Source organism: Mustelus asterias, chromosome 16, assembly GCF_964213995.1.
Source record: "Mustelus asterias chromosome 16, sMusAst1.hap1.1, whole genome shotgun sequence".
Taxonomy (NCBI): domain Eukaryota; kingdom Metazoa; phylum Chordata; class Chondrichthyes; order Carcharhiniformes; family Triakidae; genus Mustelus; species Mustelus asterias.
In genome coordinates, this window is record NC_135816.1 from 52,061,405 (window position 1) to 52,082,062 (window position 20,658).

General features: G+C 41.1%; 1 protein-coding gene across 2 annotated transcripts in view; it reads right to left on the reverse strand.

Moving 5' to 3' along the window:
• LOC144505172 (ubiquitin domain-containing protein 2) overlaps positions 1-20,658 on the reverse strand; it is a 70,503-nt gene that overhangs the window by 42,101 nt on the left and 7,744 nt on the right. The window contains exon 1 of one of the 2 annotated variants that reach the window (XM_078231120.1): positions 7,496-7,600. The exons of the other annotated variant lie outside the window; for it this stretch is intronic. The gene's annotated coding sequence lies outside the window, so the exon portion shown is untranslated. Of the gene's footprint in view, positions 1-7,495; positions 7,601-20,658 lie in introns of those variants that run through there. 2 annotated transcript variants of the gene reach the window in all.

The following is a 20,658-nucleotide window of genomic DNA, read 5'->3' on the forward strand; positions in this document are numbered from 1 at the left end:
CTTGGACAGAGCAGGAACCATTCCAAGCTGTGATACAGCTAGAAAGAATGCTTTCTATGGTGCATCTGTAAAAGTTGGAGAGAGTCATAGCAGACATGCGAAATTTCCTTAGCCTCCTGAGAAAGTAGAGGTATTGGTGGGCTTTCTTAACTATAGCATTGACATGGTGGGACCAGGACAGATTGATGATGATCTGGACATCTAGAAAGTTGAAGTTCTCGGCCATTTCCACTTCATCCCCATTGATGGAGACAGGGGCATGTCCTCCACTACACTTCCTGAAGTTGATGACCATCTCCTTCGTTTTGTTGACATTGAGGGAAAGGTTGTCATCGCACCAGTTCACCAGATTCACTTGCTGCATGGAAAGGTTTTTCCTCATGTCACTTTTGCTTCCTTTGCTAATTACATTAAGTCTGTGTTCTTTTGTCCTTGATATTTCATGAATGGGAACAGTTTCTCCCTCTCAATTCTGTCCTGACCCCTCATGATTTTGAATACCTTTATCAAATCTCCTCTATTGTCCTACTACCACCTTGCAGATCACTCCACTTTCTTGTCACTGCAATACTACAGCCCTCCTGAAAACCGAACAAACACACAAGAAATAGAAGCAGGAGTAGGCCACCAAGTCCTTCAAGCCTGCCCCACCAATCAATACGACCAAGGAAAACAAACTCTCCATTCTCCAGACCGCTACAATGTCCCTCAATACCATTTCAAGTTGCACAAGCCTTTTGGGACCAATGCTATTAAAAATGCGATTTCAATGCTGATGAAACTGGGAAGGCTGAATAGAGTTCACAAGAAGTCACAAGCACCTCATGAAAGACCTGATGCAGAAGATCCCTTGCTTTTGTATTCCAGAAGTCTAATGGGTAATGCCCAAGTATATTCTCACAAACCATGACAGATGTGAATATTCCATGAATAAATGGAAAGTTAAAAGCCTGCCAGTGGGAGACTGTGATAACCTGGAACAGACCATGGAAAACATAACTCAATGCCAATTCACAACATACAGCTATACACACCACTACTCATGATGCAATTATCTGGCTTAACCACCTGAATGTAAAATTATAGCTGTTGGTCTACAACTGCCATAAAAAAAAAGTAAATAAGTCTAATGATGTAGCATCACCTCTCTTCCATAACCGGAGGTTGTGTTCCTCAGGTTTTAGAGCATGTCTCAACCTCAAACATATAATCGGGGATTTAATTCATCTATTCCTTGAAGAAGCTGAAATACTTAAATTTCATTTCAGTCCCTAAGCTTTCTCTTCTCCAGAGTAAAGAATTCTAGCTTATTCATACTCTCTTCAGAACTCAGTTTTTTTTTGGCTCCATTACACTTGTAGTGGAGGACATAAAGCAATTTTCATTGAAAACATTATAATTTTCTACAAAGCTAGCAAGTAAAAATAATTTGTTTTCTTATTGTTTAGACATCATCAGAATTCTACATTGCAGCATTGGAAGGTTATTTGTCTTTTCATTTCTGCAAGCTTATTTCAAAACTAAAACAGACAGAAGGACTCAATTGACTGCTTCTGGATACTTAGACTAGCAGAGGTTTGTAAAATTTCAATCAGGATTAGTTTGTTGGGTGGACCTGGAAGAAACAATTTCTGGTCCACAAGTACTATAAAAACCACTTACCCTGATGCCCACTTGCCTGCTTTTACCTGCTGGATTTCCCAAGGTTCAGGAAAACTGGTTGACAGCAGTTAAAAATAGAAACACTTTAAAAATTGAGGTACAACCCAAGGGCCACAATTTTCCCCCGAAAAAAAACTAAGGCCGGAATGTTATGGCTGTTCACGCCAGCGGAATTTTCCCATCCCATTGCAGTTACCGGAGATTTGACTGGGTGCCAAATTCTCTGACCGTGCTGCAGCAGGAGCACGTCGTGAGAGCGCTGGTAAGTGACGTAACGGCGAGAACATCGGAGCGATCAGTGCTGGTCTGTCACACGCGATCCAGACTGCAATTGTCCCACCACTTAGTTTTTGGGAGAATGGCGAGTTGCATGCCGGTTCTGGAAGGGGCAGGATCTAAACACGCGGGTGAGCCTGGCTGCAAGCTGCACAAGCGCCGCTTTGAAAGGGCGCCCCAAACTCAGTGCACTGGGAAACACCCTCTCCCACCCACACTAGCGGCATGTTTCCCCACCCCATCCCTGTCGCTGGGATCGGGGCACTCCCAATGCGTCAACTTCATGACCCCCCCCCCCCCCCCAACATCATGACCGCTGACATGCACCCCCGCCCCACCAACTGCAGACGTCCCTGCATGGCCCATCCCCACCACCTTGGCACTGCTACTGGCACACCAGCAATGCCAGGGTACCAGGTGGGCAATGCCAGGTCTCTGCTAGTGGAGACCAGCAGCGATTCTCACTGGTCTTGTGCCGAAGGACCCAGGATCTGGAAGACTCCAGCATCAAACAGGCTATGCATATTTAAATGCTACTTTAAATATGCTAACTGACCTCATGCCCTTTCTGGGCATGATCCGGCTTGCGCTATTAGAAAGGGACGAGGATGATAGCAAACTGTTTGGTGCAGAACCAATTTTTAGGCCTACACACCATTTTCCGAATCGGCACCATCTGCGCCAGGTGTGGAGAGGTTGGAAAATCGCTCCAATGGCCAACCCACCTCCAAAAAACAGTGGTCAAGTCAAAATCAGAAAAGGGTGGGTTCCAGGATTGATTCCTGTTCCAGCCTTTAAAATTTTTTAAACCTAAATCAATCTGTGTTACGGAATATTAAAAAGGGTTGTGTGTTCCTTAGGATGCTACCTCCTTAACAACTGGGCACGGTGGCATAGTGGTTAGCAATGCTGCCTCACAGTGCCAGGGACCCAGGTTCGATTCCCGACTTGGGTCACTGTCTGTGCAGAGTCTGCATGTTCTCCCCGTGTCTGCACGGGTTTTTTCCAGGCGCTCCGGTTGCCTCCCACAGTCCAAAAGATGTGCTGGTTAGGTACATTGGCTATGCTCAATTCTCCCTCACTGTAGCCGAACAGCTGCCAGAGTGTGGCGACCAGGGGATTTTCATAGTAACTTAGTGTCACAAGTAATATTTAGTCATTAATAAATAAAGTTTTAAAAACTCAGGATGTTTGTGAGTTTCAGCTGATTTTCAGCTCATTTTGCTATAAATGCCAGATTAAAGTTGAGAATAAAAAAACTATTTTTTAACAAAGCATTATCATTATCATTAACATGGCAAACTGCTCTAAAAATAATTTTAATGTCAAACCAAAATCTTCTTTGGGGAAGGAGAAACAATTTTAACAGGGTGACCACATATTGCACAGAGACCATCAGAAACACACAGCTAAATCGTACTAACTAGGCCCTTGGCACAATGACAAATCTGAATTTTTAAAAAAAATTGCAAGAAAGTTTACATAATTTGAATTTCCCTCCAAATTGCCAACTTATTTCTACTTCATCCAAACCATTTGGCTATGTACATTTTTATTGACTTAACAAACACAATGTCAGTGCAGGAAATAACCACAGCTTCAACAAATAATTCACCTTTATTTCTAAAATGAATCCGTTCTATACATAAAGCAGGATAGATAGGAACTGCAGCAGCTCAACCTGTTCAAGCCTGGGAATGTCAGCCAGCTTAAAAATATTAGAAGCACCTTCATTCATGACTCTGAACAGCTATGTGAACAAAGCAGAAAATCAGACATTTTATCTCTGGTCTGACATAGATTTATAACTAGTTTGCAACTAAAAGATCAAGGACGGATGGTACTCCAAGATGAATTTAGATAGTAGTTACCACTCAAATCAGCAGATACAGTTTGGATTTCAGCCAGGCAAAACCTATTTATACTGGTTGACTGAAATTTTAATCCTGCTTGCCCGACGAGTCCCTCTGCAAGCAGTTAAATTTTAAATGCTTAGGCAAAATAAGCAATGCTTACACTGTCTAAACATTTGAGCAGGTTTAAACAGTACCCAGAAATGCTTCCTGAGTATTTTCTTATATCCAGTTCTACAGCGTATTGGACTTGTACTCTGTGTGATGTTAAATACAATCATGGTGAGTATGCTTACTACAAGGAATTTCATTCCGAGGCAAGGTCAGGATTTGGCACAAAATTTACACAAGTTTAACCATGGTGCAATGAAGCAACATTTATATTAATGCTTTGTATGTTGTCTCCTCAATGCCTTTTGAAATGACAAAAAATGTTAGATCAAATATATTATATAACATAATAAAGAAATGTAGTTGTCCCCAGGAAATAATTAATCATTTGTTCTAACAACATATTGATAACTGCCTTTTCAAACTTGCATAATGAACAGCCACTTTGCCTCACCCTTTAAAAAATGACTTCAATCTCCTAATTCAGTTAGAATACTGTTTCACACAAAAGTCAAGACTTTTGTGCACCTTTTTCACTGTGATCAGTAACTGTAAATCACATGACATTTTTATTTACATGGATAAAGGTCTTAATCCTGCTTAATACTTTCAGCATGTACCCTGCTTTCTTAAAAGGCAACTTGAGATCAGTGTGAATTGTTATTTTTTTTGGCTAACCAAAGTAATACACTTTGATATTTATCCAGAATTTAAATGTCTGAAGGCAGTGGCAATTTGCTAGCTTTTGTGCATTAACTGACAAGTGGAATAGATAAAGTGGAAACATATCAGCCTGCAGTTTGCAGCTGTAATTACAGCATTTGCAGCATTAACCTGTGAAACTGACAACAACTTCTGGCATCCACACAAACACAGTTAAACTCAGAAGTTCAAAAGCTGCTGTCAGCGATTCTCTGATCCTTCTCAGGATGCACTGTTGAAGCTTCCACAGATGAAAATCTTGACAACATTGTGTTTCAGTGGCAAGGACTATTTAAAATTTAAATTCACGGGTCGTATATGTCTTTCAGGTTGTTTGATGATACAAAGATCACAGTGCCTTGGTAGAACACAACTCTAGTAATTGGAGCTTACTTCTTTCCTCAATAAAGCTGCACTTCAGTTTCCTTGATCTGTTGTTTCTGTGCTTCTCTGTCACCTGGAATAAGAGGACTTTTCTGTATCTTGCTAACTAATCCCAATTTTCCATGACCTGAGGTATTTGAAAAGATGACAGTTATATAGCCATCAAGGGGCAGATTTTGCTGCAAGCAGCCTAGTACTTACAATGTACATCAGCACTATACATCAGACTTTAAAGCAGCTAATCATTCTCTAATACTGCATTTTGCAGGCTTCTTGCAGTAACTTCAGAGCACATCTTAAATGTAATGGAAGTGCTCTGATGACAATTACCATGAGCAGGGAGCATAAGCACTTACTCCTTGTGAATAGTCTCTTATAACTGCCATAAAAATTAGTGATACTTTGTGGGGAATGCTTGCTCTCAAACATCAGACCAAATTTTCAGTTAGTGGCAAAGTAAGGACGCTCACTGCTTACCATCAAGTAAGTTTTAGCGAGAGATCCAGTGATCTCTCTGGGCAGAATTTCAGCTCCAGGGTTGTACTGTGTAACTGACTGCACCATTCTTTATTTGTTACATACAACGCAGAACTAGAGTGATGTCATCAGGCCGTCCAAACAGCCAAATACATCAAAAGACTTTCACAGACCCTCCAAAAAAAAAACCAAAAATAAAGTCATTAAATTTCTAGTCCAAATTAAAAGACTAGCATATAACCATGGGTGAAGACAGAAGTTGAAACATTCTGAAAAACAAATTAAAAGCATGAAAAAAGCTTACATAATCTAATTAATCAGTTAACAGCATTCAACAATTATATTGTTTCTCGGGATTAGTTCTGTTGCGACTCAAATTTTATTAACCACATTGAACAATCAGGTGTAACTGGGTATTTAATGGCAATGTGCAACATTTAAAGGATTTCGAAAGGCAATCTGAAATTTTTACTGATTTCATAGAACATAGAACACAGCACAGAACAGGCCCTTCAGCTTGTGCCGAGCTTTATCTGAAACCAAGATCAAGCTATCCCACTCCCTATCATCCTGGTGTGCTCCATGTGCCTATCCAATAACCGCTTAAATGTTCCTAAAGTGTCTGACTCCACTATCACTGCAGGCAGTCCATTCCACACCCCAACCACTCTCTGCGTAAAGAACCTACCTCTGATATCCTTCCTGTATCTCCCACCACGAACCCTATAGTTATGCCCCCTTGTAATAGCTCCATCCACCCGAGGAAATAGTCTTTGAACGTTCACTCTATCTATCCCCTTCATCATTTTATAAACCTCTATTAAGTCTCCCCTCAGCCTCCTCCGCTCCAGAGAGAACAGCCCCAGCTCCCTCAACCTTTCCTCATAAGACCTACCCTCCAAACCAGGCAGCATCCTGGTAAATCTCCCCTGCACTCTTTCCAGCGCTTTCAGCAATTGTCAATTTTGGGCAAGGCTACATGCAGCTTGTGGCACACTGGCAGAGTACTTGACATTTTATGACCATGCCAGATGTCCTTAAGTTGTGGTCAGTTTAGAGAGGTAGTGACGACACCGGACGTTAGAGAGACAATGACAATAAACACTGACGGTTCATCACCAGCACATACCTTGCCCTTGCAAAATTAGGCCCTTTTAAAAATAATCATTGCTGCACTTCCATATTAACAACTTATCTATCTAACATATTTACTGCAATAAAACGTCCCAAGTTGCTTCTCAAGAATGCTAAGAAAGAATACATGACACTGGGTCACATTCAGTACAGATGAGCAAAAGCTTGATCAAAGAGGTGGGTTTTAGAGTGTAAGGGAGAAAAGATAAGTAGAGACATAGAAAGATTTAAGAGACAGAATTCCAGTGCTTGGGGCTTTGGCAGCTGAAGGCACAGCCACCTATGGCGGTGTAATTCAAATTGGGAATGCTCAAGCAGCTGGATTTAGATAAATGCACAAAAATCAGTGGGATGTAGGGCTGTCTGGAAGAGAGTAGAGGGTAAGGGAGAGATGGGGACAGAGGGATCTGAAGATAATTCTAATTTTACAATTAAGCCACATTGTGAAAAACTAAAGAAGCTCAGTAAAATTGAATTGTTTTTTTGAAATACAGATAAAATTGGAAAATATCCCACTAGGAACTTGAACCATAGAAGCAACCAATGTAAAGCACAAATACAAAGCAAACATAAATCAAAATTTAATTTAATGCTAGACTTTAAAAAGCTTAAATAATTTTAAACAGATCTGTTACTGGAAGAAGATGGGAATTCCTTTGGGGCTTCTGAAAATGCTACATGATTTATGAGCAAGAGCAGTTCATGAGGTGCCAACAAATACAGGTCGCATGACACCCGAGTTTCTGTCTGCACCAATCACCAGTGAATATCGTGGAGATGGTTCTTCCTGTGGAAGTAAAAGTAAAAGCACAAGAGCTTTTCAAGCTACCCAAGGGAGAGATGACACAGTGCGCATATTTATTAACAAGAGATAAATTCTAAAGGCAGGTTTTAACCTTGTCTGCACAGTGAAAGCAGGGTGGTCGGGTGTTCATTCCAGTCGAATTTCCATCTACTGATATTTTAATTGCTTTTTTTTCGGCAGCATCGCCCGCCCCTGAGAGGTGGGGGCCTCACAAATACTTCAAAGTCAGCATTTGATGACATCATTCAAACCGCAACATGATTTTGCTGCCAATTGCAACATGACGCATAGTGTCATATTTATTACTGAAACCAGGGGCAGGCAGGATCATGACCAGAAGAAACCAGTTAAGTTCAACATACGGTTTCTTTCTGGACCTGGACCGTTTCTCTAAGATCCATAGGGATACCCGGAGCCTCCACTTCCCTCGCCATAATTGCCCCTGGGGCGCTCACTCTCTGCCCTGCAACTACTGCTCATCTCAATGCCAGAAGCATTCCCTCGGATCTTTAGCATCCAGTTCCTGCTACGGCCCTCCTTGTTGCAACACGATGATGAAATCCGCGAGTTCAAATGCTCCTGACTACACACCGGCGCCATCAGGGGCGTCCAGCCTCCGCATACTGTTCATCGCATAGGCAGGATTTTACGGCCACGGTCGACCAGAGACCGGAAAATCCCACCGAGGCCAATGGACATTTCCATTGTTTGCCCCTCGTCCGCTCCGATTCCGTGGCGGGCGAAACAATCAGTGCACTGAACGTTGAGCTTTTATTACACGAGTGCCCCAAGTATTGTAGATGGGACTATTAATGCTTCCCTAATCTATCTACAGCAACAAGACTAACTCAACGTCTTCAGATGTTTCCATAAAAAAATAAAAAGCAGCATTGAGTTTCTGAATGGACATTATCCGGAAACAGCCGCAATGTGGCAGTCCACGGTGCTCATATTTCTGGAAGTTTTTGTTTGGAAGGATGGTTAATCTCTGCATCCATGGTTGCTGACACCATTGAGTAAACTGCCAGCCCTGCCCTGTAAGAATAGCACTCTCGGCTGAATGGCTGACCATCTGTTTGCGATTCTAAAAGAGTATCTCGATTTGCTTTGGCAGTGTGTGTGTGCAAAAGGGTGTGTAAAATGTGTTTAATAGTGCTTGCAGTTCCTACAGAACTGGGAATTTATAAATCATATCAATGACATGTTTGAGAGATCCCAAAAGAAATCTGTACAATGGCACGCTTGCTCATCTCCCTCCTGATACCAGCACGTTTCCACCTCATTCACGGCCATGTACGAGGAACCTGGCTGGCTGAAATACTTTGGTCAGCAACCTAAACAATCTGTTAAGCTTGCCTCTGTCCTTGCACTGGACTGGGTGGGTTTTAGTTCAAAATATGGTCAGCAGCACCTCCAATTCTTCAGAAGGGCCATAGCTGCGCCACTGATCAATTCGTCCACTTTTCTCCCACTACCATTACTTTCCTATTAATGACAATCAGAGCCAAATCAGATGTTGAGCTCACAGACAAGGGCAAGCTTTTCATATGCCATTTGCCCATTCAAGTAAAAAAAAAATCACTTGCAGAAAATCTGGCACCATTCATCCCACCCCCTGCACGTCATCACAGGCAATCCTTCAGCATGGGCCTGTCCAATCCATTTTGACCTATGCAATAGGCCAGAACATTTGAACCAATTAATCAGTTAGAAATAAGTTACATATGTGCGTCTGTAATATCAGGAGCTTGAAATGGGTCAAAATCAACACTCTCTCTAATAGCAGTGGGTGCACCGACACCACCTGGACAGTTCATGAAGGCAGCTTGCCATTACCTTCTCAAGGGCAATTAGGAATGGTCAATAAATGCTGGCCTCAGTAGCAATACTCACATCGGGTATACAAATAAAAAAAAGTGCTGTAATTTCTGTTCTGGAAACAGCCTAAAATTTTGTTTCTCTAAAAAACAAACTACAGGAATGATTATGCTTAGATAACAACTGAACCCAGCTCTGAAAGGGACCCATGATCAGATAAGACAGAGTAAGGGAGCAATCGTTAGATACTTAAAATTATAATCTATGATAGTATTTTTAGTTAACCTTCTGAATTCATGGGAGTAGAAATTACTTTGGTGAATGTCAATAGTTTTAATATTTAATAATAAGAACACCTACACCGAATGGCCATCATGAGCAATTATTAACAAGCCTTACAAAGAGTTTAGCCTAAACGGATAGTGGAATTGAGGTAGATAATTAAACTTTTGGGAGTTGGCTTTACGCCAGAGACACAATATGTATTTGAATGATGAAGCTGGTCAGATAGAACATCCTGAGGTGTGATAAGGAAAGGATGATGCAAGGCCTAGGTTGGATTGATCAAGGCCAGAAGTACAAGCAAAATAGTTAATGGTAGGTGAATAACATTAAACGTGGACTTTTCAACTCAAGTTTTGCTAAAGAATGTGATATTTTACAGCAGGCTTGTCCAACTTTTTCATGTTGGGGGGGGGGGGGGGGGGAGAAGAGATACATTTCAATATTTTTTCACTCAAGGAGCCAATACAAAAACTTCAGCAAGATATGTTTTGGCACAACTTTAAACATGATTTTAAAAAAAATCAATGTCAAAGCAATGAATTGATTATTTTAAGAAAATCAAAAATTACCATTAAAAAGCACCAAATAACAGAATTAATCCATAAAATCTTTGTCTTTTTGCTTAAGAAGCAGAGCTGGAGAGACAGACTAGGTAACAAGACCTGGTCACCAGGGAAGGGACAGGGAGTGGGGCCAAGCTAAGGAGTTTGGTTTAACTCACACATTTGCCTCCTGTGGGCTACAGTCCGAGCTGGCCTCAGCAGAATTCCTAGCGGGAGTCGGATGCAAATTGTCTTTCAGCTAAGGTTTTCCTCATTTTCTGGCCTGCTATGTAAGTAGGTTTTTGAGGGAGGAGGAGGATACAGTGTGTCCATGTCCAACTCACTCCCAGTCTCATTTACTCCCCACCCAGGTCCTGGAAGTTTAAATATCTTACTGAAGAGGTATTCAGAACACTATGAAGAGATGCACTTCCTCACTCCGTCCTGTCTGAGACTCCAACTGCCTGGATTAGGGAGGAGGTGGGGGTTTGGGCAGGCAGGTGCTATTCCTGCGACCCTCATGCTTCTCCTCCCCCCCCCCCCCCCCCATTTTGTGCCTTGTGCTCCTTCAGGGGCTGGTGCCCATGGAGGAGGGTGGCAAAGACAGAGCGTGGCCAAAGGTAGAGAGATCACATGGTGTAAAAATATAACTGCGTTATGATCCTCCAGAGACTGTTTCTCTCCTGAATTTGCTGCTGATAGCAAACGAGGGAGAGAAACAGCTTGTGATTGGAGGAGCAGCTCCTTGTAGAGCTTACTTATAGTTTGAACACAAATCCACAGGCCAGATAGAGACGCTTGGTGAGCCAGATAGTGGCCTGTGGGTGGATCATGGGTTGGACAAGCCTGTTTTACACGGTATTTTGAAATAAAATAAATCCTTAAGGTAAAAAAGCCTCGTCAATAATCATCTAGGTCCACAATTGAAAAAGGATATAAAGTAGGAGACTTGGGGAGACCTCAGTGTAGTTAATAGTAGAGAGAAATTCTTAAATGGTAGATCATCACTCATGCTGCTAAGTAGTTTGAGAAGTTGTGAATATGCGAGGCATCAAGAAAAGTGGAAAAAGAGCTGTTACTGTGTGTTAGCCATCCTGCTTGATCTGGATCAGTACTCGTTGCTCGTCATGATCAACGAGTGTGCTATATTCAGCCTTAAACTTTAATTAAGCTCAACAGATCCACCATATTGTTTGCAGTTGATACTGATTGAATGGATAATATCAACAATCTTATGCAAAATTTAAAAACATTATAAAGAAGCCAAATGAACAACCAGTGACCACAAAGTCACCAATTAACCATTCAATTTTACATGTTTGTTTCAGCAATCATTTTATTTATTTTCTCATTTCCCCAACTGCACAATATGGAAAATTTAATATCACATAATGACAAAGACTTCTCCTTTGAAACACAACACTCAATCTTAGCCATTGTGCAATAACTATCCCACCCTATGTGGGATAGTTTCTATGAAGGCTAGATTTTTTTAGTTCCCAGAGAATGTATTATGGTACTTAAATACTCCCTGAAATGAACAAGTTCAACCAGGTAATGGATTACAACTCTCAGTTTACAACTCAGGACAACAGTTTCTATTTATTCCAGCTGATATGGCAGTGGGAGTTATAAACAAAACAATCTTGGCGTGCTCCAAGAATGACAGTCTTAATGCAATTGCGACCTCCTGCCGCAGCTTTCCTGATTACTTTTTTTTTAGGTAAACATTTTCAGGGAAGACAAAGAAATAAAATACTTTTTTCCCCTGAACAACAAGACTTACTACTCACTGAGTTTCATGACTTCCTGTTTATAAGTTTCATTCCTCTGTATCACAATGACACAGCAAGCGTGGTGGATCTACTCAAAACCTTGAAATAGCTAAGAAATTTTGAATATCAAAGAATGAATAAAACAGTTTTAAAATAGATTGGGGGTAATTTACAGAGAAAAATGTAATCATACGCAAGATCACATAAATTGATAGATGTCAGTTACAGAGGTTGGCAAATTCAAGTACAAATTTTGGGAAAAATGAACTAGCCCTTTATCAACAGGCTTCATTGCTTACAGCATAAAAAAAGAATTACATGGGTTATATCAGATGCTGTCAGTAAGTCTTGCAAGGAAGCTATTCCATTCATGCGAATCTCCCTCCCTGTCTGAGAGAGAAGACAGAGCGAAAAGGGCAAAGGAGAACAAAAAGGACTGAATTGTGGAAACATGATCATTTTTCACTAGCATTAATTTTTCCTCCTGATGAATAATGTGCAACAATTTCCAAATTCACCAATAACCTGTCCTGGTCCCCCATGCCGACAGTATAGTTAAGAAAACCCATCAACGCCTCTACTTTCTCAGAAGACTAAGGAAATTTGGCATGTCAGCTACAGCTCTCACCAACTTTTACAGATGCACCATAGAAAGCATTCTTTCTGGTTGTATCACAATTTGGTATGGCTCCTGCTCTGCCCAAGATCGCAAGAAACTACAAAAGGTCGTGAATGTAGCCCAATTCATCACACAAACCAGCCTCCCATCCATTGACTGTCTACATGTCCTGCTGCCTTGGCAAAGCAACCAGCATCATTAAGGACCCCACGCACCCAGAACATTGTCTCTTCCACCTTCTTCTGTTGGGAAAAAGATACAAAAGTCTCAGGACACGTACCAACTAACTCAATTACAGCTTCTTCCCTGCTGCCATCAGACGTTTGAATGGACCTACCTTGCATTAAGTTGATCTTTCTTTACACCCTAGCTATGACTGTAACACTACATTCTGCACTCACTCATTTCCTTCTTTATGAATGGTATGCTCTGTCTGTATAGCGCGCAAGAAACAATACTTTTCACTGTATGCTAATACATGTGACAATAATAAATCAAAATCAGACGCAGTATTATAGTCAAACATTTCCAAAATAAAATTGCTTTATTGAAGTTCCCTACAAAAAAATGTGTTAAGCAACTGAACATTACGAACAAATAGTTTCAATGAGTCAATATGCAGCAAGAAGGTCTGAGATTCAACAGAGATAAATTATAGCTTCACCTTGATACAAGTGGAAATGGTAATTAAGCAGGTTACAATTTGCCAGCTTATGCCCAAAGTGAAAATGACCCACCCCCAATGGCGAGTTAGCTGATCAGTCAGATTTTACACCCCAAAGTCAGTTGTGAGTGTATGTTGAGTGGAAAGGTTGGGGGGAGGGGGGTGGGGGTGATGAAAGACAGCCATGTTGCCAACTGCAATTATGATCGTGTGGCTCATATAGAGCTAGGTGTGTGTGCATATCTTTCCTTTGAAAGATAAGGGTCAAGCTTCTGAAGTAACTTCTTGGTCAAGTAGCCTATCAAAAAAAATGGTTCTGGAGGTTCAAATAACAACCATTTGGGCTGTACAGGTGCACTGGAACCCTATTCCAACAAGGAGTTGGGGGAAGGGTGTGAAGAAACGTAAAAGGAAATGTGTGGAGTTTGCATGTTCTCCCCGTGTCTGTATGGATTTCTTCCGGGTGTTCTGGTTTCTTCCCACAGTCCAAAGATGCGCGAGTTAGGTTGCCCTTAGTATCAGGGAGATTAGCAGAGTAAATATATGGGGTTACGGGTGTGGGGCCTGGGTGGTATTGTTGTCGGTGGAGGCTTGATGGAATTCTATGAAATCTCAAATTCAATATTCACCATTTTTCCTTTTAGATCTCTGAAGAAATATTCAAGAGGCTGAGAAAGGCAAATACTACCCCAAAAGATCAGCCACCGTGGTGTACAATGCTATGTTATTCAAGAAAGTTGCATGGTCATTAAAGAATTCTTTCAGATCACTCAAACTTGATTCTTGCTTAGATTTGAATTTAGATTAAGATTGCACTGGCAAACCTACTTAGTGCTAGTGCAGCAGGCCTCATTTATAAACCAAATATAGATCATATGATCAAAGTCCATCTCCCTTGGGTAATCCAAGAGACAGTACAGAAAATCAAAATCAATTGCAATGCCAGTAATAGTCTTAACCCAACTAGTAAACAAAACCCACTATAAATACATTTGTGAACACTTGAAAAAAAGTTTACAAGGCCTGGCCAACATGTTTGTAGCTTTTGCTTTCTCTCGGATGGGGAAGGAGATTCATATGATTGAAACGGCTTCCTTACAAGACTTACTGACAGCATCTGATATAACCCATGTAATTGTCCTTTTTTTGCTGTAAGCTGTGAACCCTGTTACTGTAGAACTAGTTCATTTTCCCAAAATTTGTGCCTGAATTTGCCAACCTCTCTAATGAACATCTATCAATTTGTGTGATCATATGTATATGATTGCATTTGTTTTTGTCAGAAAAGTTCCTAAAGCATAAACTGGTGTATAACAAATTTAGTAGTAAGTTTCTGAATCATTCTCTTTCACTAGCTAACGAATATAATGAAAGTGGGCAAGCAGGTGGTATTTCACTGCTCTTGATAAACATCAAGGTCTGCCCTACATGTTGCTGTGGTTCAGAAGTCCGACACTGGATCCATAAATATCTGAAGTTGCTTTTATACTCTTCTTGAACTCATACTTTTAAGTTAGTTTTCCATGGTGGCAGCATACTCGTAGATCAGATATAACTGGATCAACAAGTTTCCTATCAATGTACAGAAAATGAATTAAACAGAAAAAACACTGGAAATCAGCTCTTGACTGTGGGCTCCTGGGATCAGAATTAAAAGAAAAGTGTAACAGCTAAGTAAGAATTAAGAGAAACGCTTTCCCAAATTGCGTAAAGACTGCCAGCTTCAACAGTCTTAATCAAATAAGTGGCTTCTAACAAGTAAAGACACAAACACAGCTTGAAGTAGTGATAAAAATCGCCACCTTCAAGTGAAAAATAAACCAGGAGATTTATACAATTACTCAGTTTCCAACCGATATTTACTTGTTTGCAAGCCTTTATTGTGCCAACTAAAGATATCACATGGTGGTAATAGGGGAAACATCCAGGGTTAAACCACAAGGGCATGTTGGCAGACAGGCTGACTGGGGGTGTGGAGGGAGGGGGGGGGGGGGGGAAGAACAGAACAGCATACATCTTTTCATATGCATGCAACCCAGCTTAAAGTTTGAAAATTTACATAAACAGTGAGAAAGCATAATTATTAGAAACTGAAAATTAAATATAGAAAGTGAGATGACACAGTTACAATGATGAAATTTAAAAAGACTAGAGCTATATTTACAATAACTTGAATTTATATAGCACTTTTAACATAATAAAACCTCCCAAGGCACTTCGCAGGAACAGTATAAAACAGAATTTGACAGCAGACATTTCAGTTTCATAGAAGGTTGTGTTTTCTAATGCTGTCAGGTTTATTGCTAACAATAAACCAATATTATACTAGAAGCTCCAGTTATCATTTTCCCTAGTGTTAATGATAGTTAATATTTTGATTGCCTAACTGGTATGAAATCATTTGACCTTTAAAATGGAAATACTAACAGCGCAGACTTTTTCAAACTATATTACTCTTCTATGCCTTCTTAGAAAAGATAGTAAATTATTTTTAATACACTGGATTAGGGTACACTAAAGAAATTGGGTAAACAGTTCTTCATTTTTTCAAGTAATTTTTCAGTTATCTAATATTAGGTTATTCAGAAATGGAGACTAGACACACTGAATAAATATGTTTTTGTGATAAATCCATTTGACTATTAATAAAACTGGATAAAGTTACCAAATATCATTGATTACAAGTGAAAAGAAATTCTAAAATGCTGTCCAATGTGCTGGTTCATGGAAAATTTTATGTTTATGATTATGCAAATGAGTTTGAGCAGAAACTTGAACCATAACTTCACTTCAGAAAACTAGCATACTTTTAACCACAATTTGCACCCAGAATGGAAAATGCTAAGCCACTGGTGTCTTGTTTTGATCCCCTACGATTGTGGATGATAAGAGGTTTTGATAATGTTTCAAAGGAGGAACATTAAAGGGCCTTTGTTGTAACAATAAAAACAACAAAGAAAGACTTGTATTCATATAATGCTTTTCATGACCACCAGACGTCTGAAAGCGTTTTACAGCCCATTAATTACTTTTGAAGTATGGTCACAGGCAGCCAATTTGTGCAGTAGATACCCACAAACAGCAAAGTAACAATGACCAGATAATCTGTTTTTGTGATGTTGATCGAGGGATAAATACTGGCTCGAATAAAGTACCTTGCTCTTCTTCAAAAAAGTTCCATGGGATCTTTTACATTCACCCAAGAAGTCAGGTAGGTCAAATAGAGAATGGTGGAAAAACTCAGTGGGGCTGACAGCATCTGTAAGGATAGAAGCTCAGTAAGAAGTCTCACAACACCAGGTTAAAGTCCAACAGGTTTATTTGGTAGCACAAGCCACTAGCTTTCGGAGCTTCAGGTGATGAAGGAGCAGCGCTGATGAAGGACTCACGTGATGAAGGAGCAGCGCTGATGAAGGATTCACCTGATGAAGGAGCAGCGCTCCGAAAGCTAGTGGCTTGTGCCACCAAATAAACCTGTTGGACTTTAACCTGGTGTTGCGAGACGTCTCCTCTTACTGTGTTTACCCCAGTCCAACGCCGGCATCTCCACATCAAGGATAGAAGCTGCCAGACCTGCTGAGTTTTTCCAATATTGTTTGTTTCAGATTCCAGCGTTTGCAGTATTTTGCTTACTTAGGTCAGGTGAGATCTTGGTCTAATATCTCTCTGACAATGCAGCACTCTCTTAGTACTACATTGAAATATTAGCCTTGATTTTTGTGCTCAGGCCTTAAAGTGGAACTTGAACCCTGAATCTTGTGACTCCAAGACAAGAATGCTACCAGTTGAACCATGGCTGACACATAAAATAGGTTGAAAGAGCCTAACAGGCTTTAAGAGCTAAAACATTTATTACACAAAGCACAGACTTTAATAACAGTTTGCATTTACATCCTTGTTCATGAAACCCAGAAAGCTAGCATACTGGTGCAGAAGGTAATAGGGAAGGCAAATGCAATGCTAGCTTTTATTTCAAAGAGGCTCGAGTAGAAAAGTAAAGAGATGTTGCTGGAATTGTACAAGGTACTAGTGAGGCCACATTGAGAACACAGGTACAGTTTTGGTCCCCTTATTTAAGGAAGGATATATTATCACTGGAGGCAGTACAGAGGAGAACTACTAGGATGCTCCCACATATGGAGGGACTGCCGTACGAGGAAAGATTAAACAGGTTGGGTCTGTATTCCTTGGAATTCAGAAGAATAGGAGGTGAAATGACTGAAACATACAGGCCTTATACAGGATAAACATTAGGAGGTATGGGAGAGCATAGGACCAGAAATAGAAAGAATAAGGGGGTGCTCATTTAAGATGGACTTGAAGATTTTTTTCTCTCAAAAAGTGGTGAATCTTTGGAATTCTTTACCCCAGGAAGCTCTGGAGGCTGAGTCATGGAAAATGCAGGAAGCCATTCGGTCCATCAAGTATGCACCAACTCTGACAGAGAATCTTACCTAGGCCCATCCTCACAACCCCACACATTTAATTTGCTAATCCCCCAACCTACACATCTTGGGACATGAAGGGACAATTTAGCATGGCTAATCCATCAAACCAACACATCTTTGTACTCTGGGAGGGAACTGGAACATCCCGGAGGAAACCCACACAGACATGGGGAGAACATGCAAACTCCACAGACAGCAACCCAAGGCTGGAATTGAACCTGGGGCGCCGTGAGGCAGCAGTGCTAACCATTGTGCAGCCCAAGTCCTTGAATATTTTCAAGGCTGAGATTGATAGAATTTTAATCAGCAAGAGATTTAAGGGTTATGGCAATAAGACAGGAAAGTGGACTTAGTGAGTGTTAGATCAACCGTGGTCTTATTAAATGGCAAAGCAGGCTTGAAGGGCTGAATGGCCTACTCCTGTTCCTATTTCTTATGGTATCTTTAATGAAGTAAAGCATTGCAAGGTACTTTAATCAGCTATGAACACTTGACATCTAACCAAGGGAAACATTAGGAGAGGCAATTAAATGGCTGGACAAACAGGCAGGTTTTAAAGGATTGTCTTAAAGGGCAGTGGAGATGCAGAGAGATTTAAGGTGTGCAACGATCCCGGCTGATGTTACCACTGAACAACTCAGATCCCAGGGTAGAACCTGGCTTGATAAATTCTAACTTTTATCTTTTGTTTAGAAAAATGGAGGGCGGTTACTGAACAGAGTCACAGGAGCCTAGTGATGAACTTCAAAGAAAATAGAAACCATTAAAGCAAGAAATGAACTATATTACACTATTCCTTCAGCCCACCCATACTTTTTACAGATACATACAGATTAGTAAGGATGACACAAGTTACAAAATCTATTTTCTATTCTAACGTTTGCATAAGTCTACATTCCATGTAAACTCACATACCACACTTTGAAACCAAGTGATGGAATCCACCCAAAATAGATGCTATGGATCTCTCATCAACTCTCCCAGGCCACTCCTCACACTGAGCACCAACTGGTCTCAGAAACTTAGGGGGAATCTTATCAAACTTTCTCTACGTGTTCAGGCTCAGACTGAAACTGGCGTGAAGCTCACCAGCTTCACAGACCAGTTTTCACTCCAGAATCTGAGCCTCTTAGTCAAAAGAAAATTAATGAATGTACGCCATCACTCTGGCGAGGCAGGGCCATATAGAGCTGGCAAGGCCGACTAGTGAGATCTGGGCATCCTGACCAGAACAAAAGATTAACTCCACCCACCCCCCACTATGGAGGTATCGAGGGCTTTCCATCGCTGGCATTCCAACCCTCCACCCCATTACATCAGTGGAGAGGGCCAATTAAATTCGGAAAGCGCATTCACACCAGAGTGAACCATTCTTTTCGATTCTCATGGTATTTTGACCCCACCACCAATCCAGTGGGTGGAGAGTGTGGGATCAAAACACCTCCATCTCTCACAAGAGTTTCCAATCTCCATTCTCAATGAACTCGTCTTGACATCTTCTCCAAACGACACTTTCTCTCAGACATCAAGAAGGATCCACCACCAGGGTTTCAATCTCTCTTTCCAATATACCTCTGCCCAGATCGCCAGGTGCATTCAAGCTTCACCTTCTATGCACTTTACTCAATCATATCAAATAGAACACCACTGCCTCACTGCAGTAAGGAGTCACTGAACTCTAGCATTTCCTCAGATCTTCCCACAAGCCTATTTTGCTTTATGTTACTTTCCTTCAGCTTTTCTCTTTAATTTGGAGTCTTCTCTTCATAGAATCCCTACCATGTACTTGCAACTTCACTGAACAGGACCTCATTCAGATTCCTATATTTTCCCTTGATTTCACGGTCTTTCTGGGATCTTTTTTCTGTCCCAATCCTTGGTTTCTGGAACTTTTTTCCTTTCTTTAGGAACATCTGCTCTCTACAGTGCCTCTCTGTGTGATGGTGCTTTCTTCCGAGTCACCTGACACTTTTTTGTGTTGGTACACTTCTATTTTTGTTTCTTCTGCGCAGGTGCAGAGCTCTCTACAAAAAAACCCCCAGAAAAGACCAAAATATGCACGTGCGCAGGGCCATTTAGCATAGACATTAAACCTGACTAACTGCTCACGTGCGACCATTCACCAGCAGGCACATGTGCAGAACCACCAAAGATCAGAAAATGAATGAATTGTGCATGTGCCGCCTTCTCAGGACTGATGCATGCGCAAAGACTGATGAGACCTAACTGGGACTTGTCGTTGCCGGTCTCTGAGGTTCGAGCTCTGTTTTTAAAGTGGATTTGTCTTTTTTTCCTGTGCTTGCAACAGGGGGAATTCCAAAGCTTAGAGCTGCTAAAGACCAATGGTGGCACAAAGAAAGTTGGGGACACAAGAGGTCAGAATTGAAGAAATGCCAATGTTCTGTCTCAGCAGTGTGACCATCCGGAAATTCCTATGCTGCAGAGCACAATTTGGCCCCTTGGGAGTTGCCACATGTGCACGGCTGCACAAAACAGTTGAAAGCTTAGGGCACTTAAATGAATAGGTTGCAGACAACAAAAAAAAAGGGGAAGTTGGCTGAAGCACGGGTATGTTGTAATTAGTGATGAGCAACACGGGGTACTTGAACATGAGAATTTTAAAAACCACTTCTGCCTCAGCTCTTATGCTGTGGAAAACCTCATCAATGCCTTTGTTACCTCCTAACCTGATACCATCCTAGCTTCTTGCCTCCATAAATTGAGGTTACCCAAAACTCTTCTACTGGCATCCTACCTCACAGAGTTCCCCCCTCACTAATATGTTCAATGACTTACATTGGCACCTAGGTGAGGAATGTTTTGATTTTAAAATTATTACCCTTTTTCAAAGTTCATGGCCATGGCCCTTGCTATCCTTGTGATTGCCTCCAGGCCAACAACTGCACTACTCAAACTCCGGTCTCTTGTGCATCCCAAATTTTTCTCACTCATCATTGGTGGCTGCGTCTTCAGCCTTCCAAACCTCCAGATTTCTCTTTTAACATGATCCTTAAAAATAGCTCTTTGACCAAGCCTTTTATTCATTTGCCCTAAGATATCTTCCTGTAATACAGTCAAAACGTTGGACAGTGCTCCTGTGATG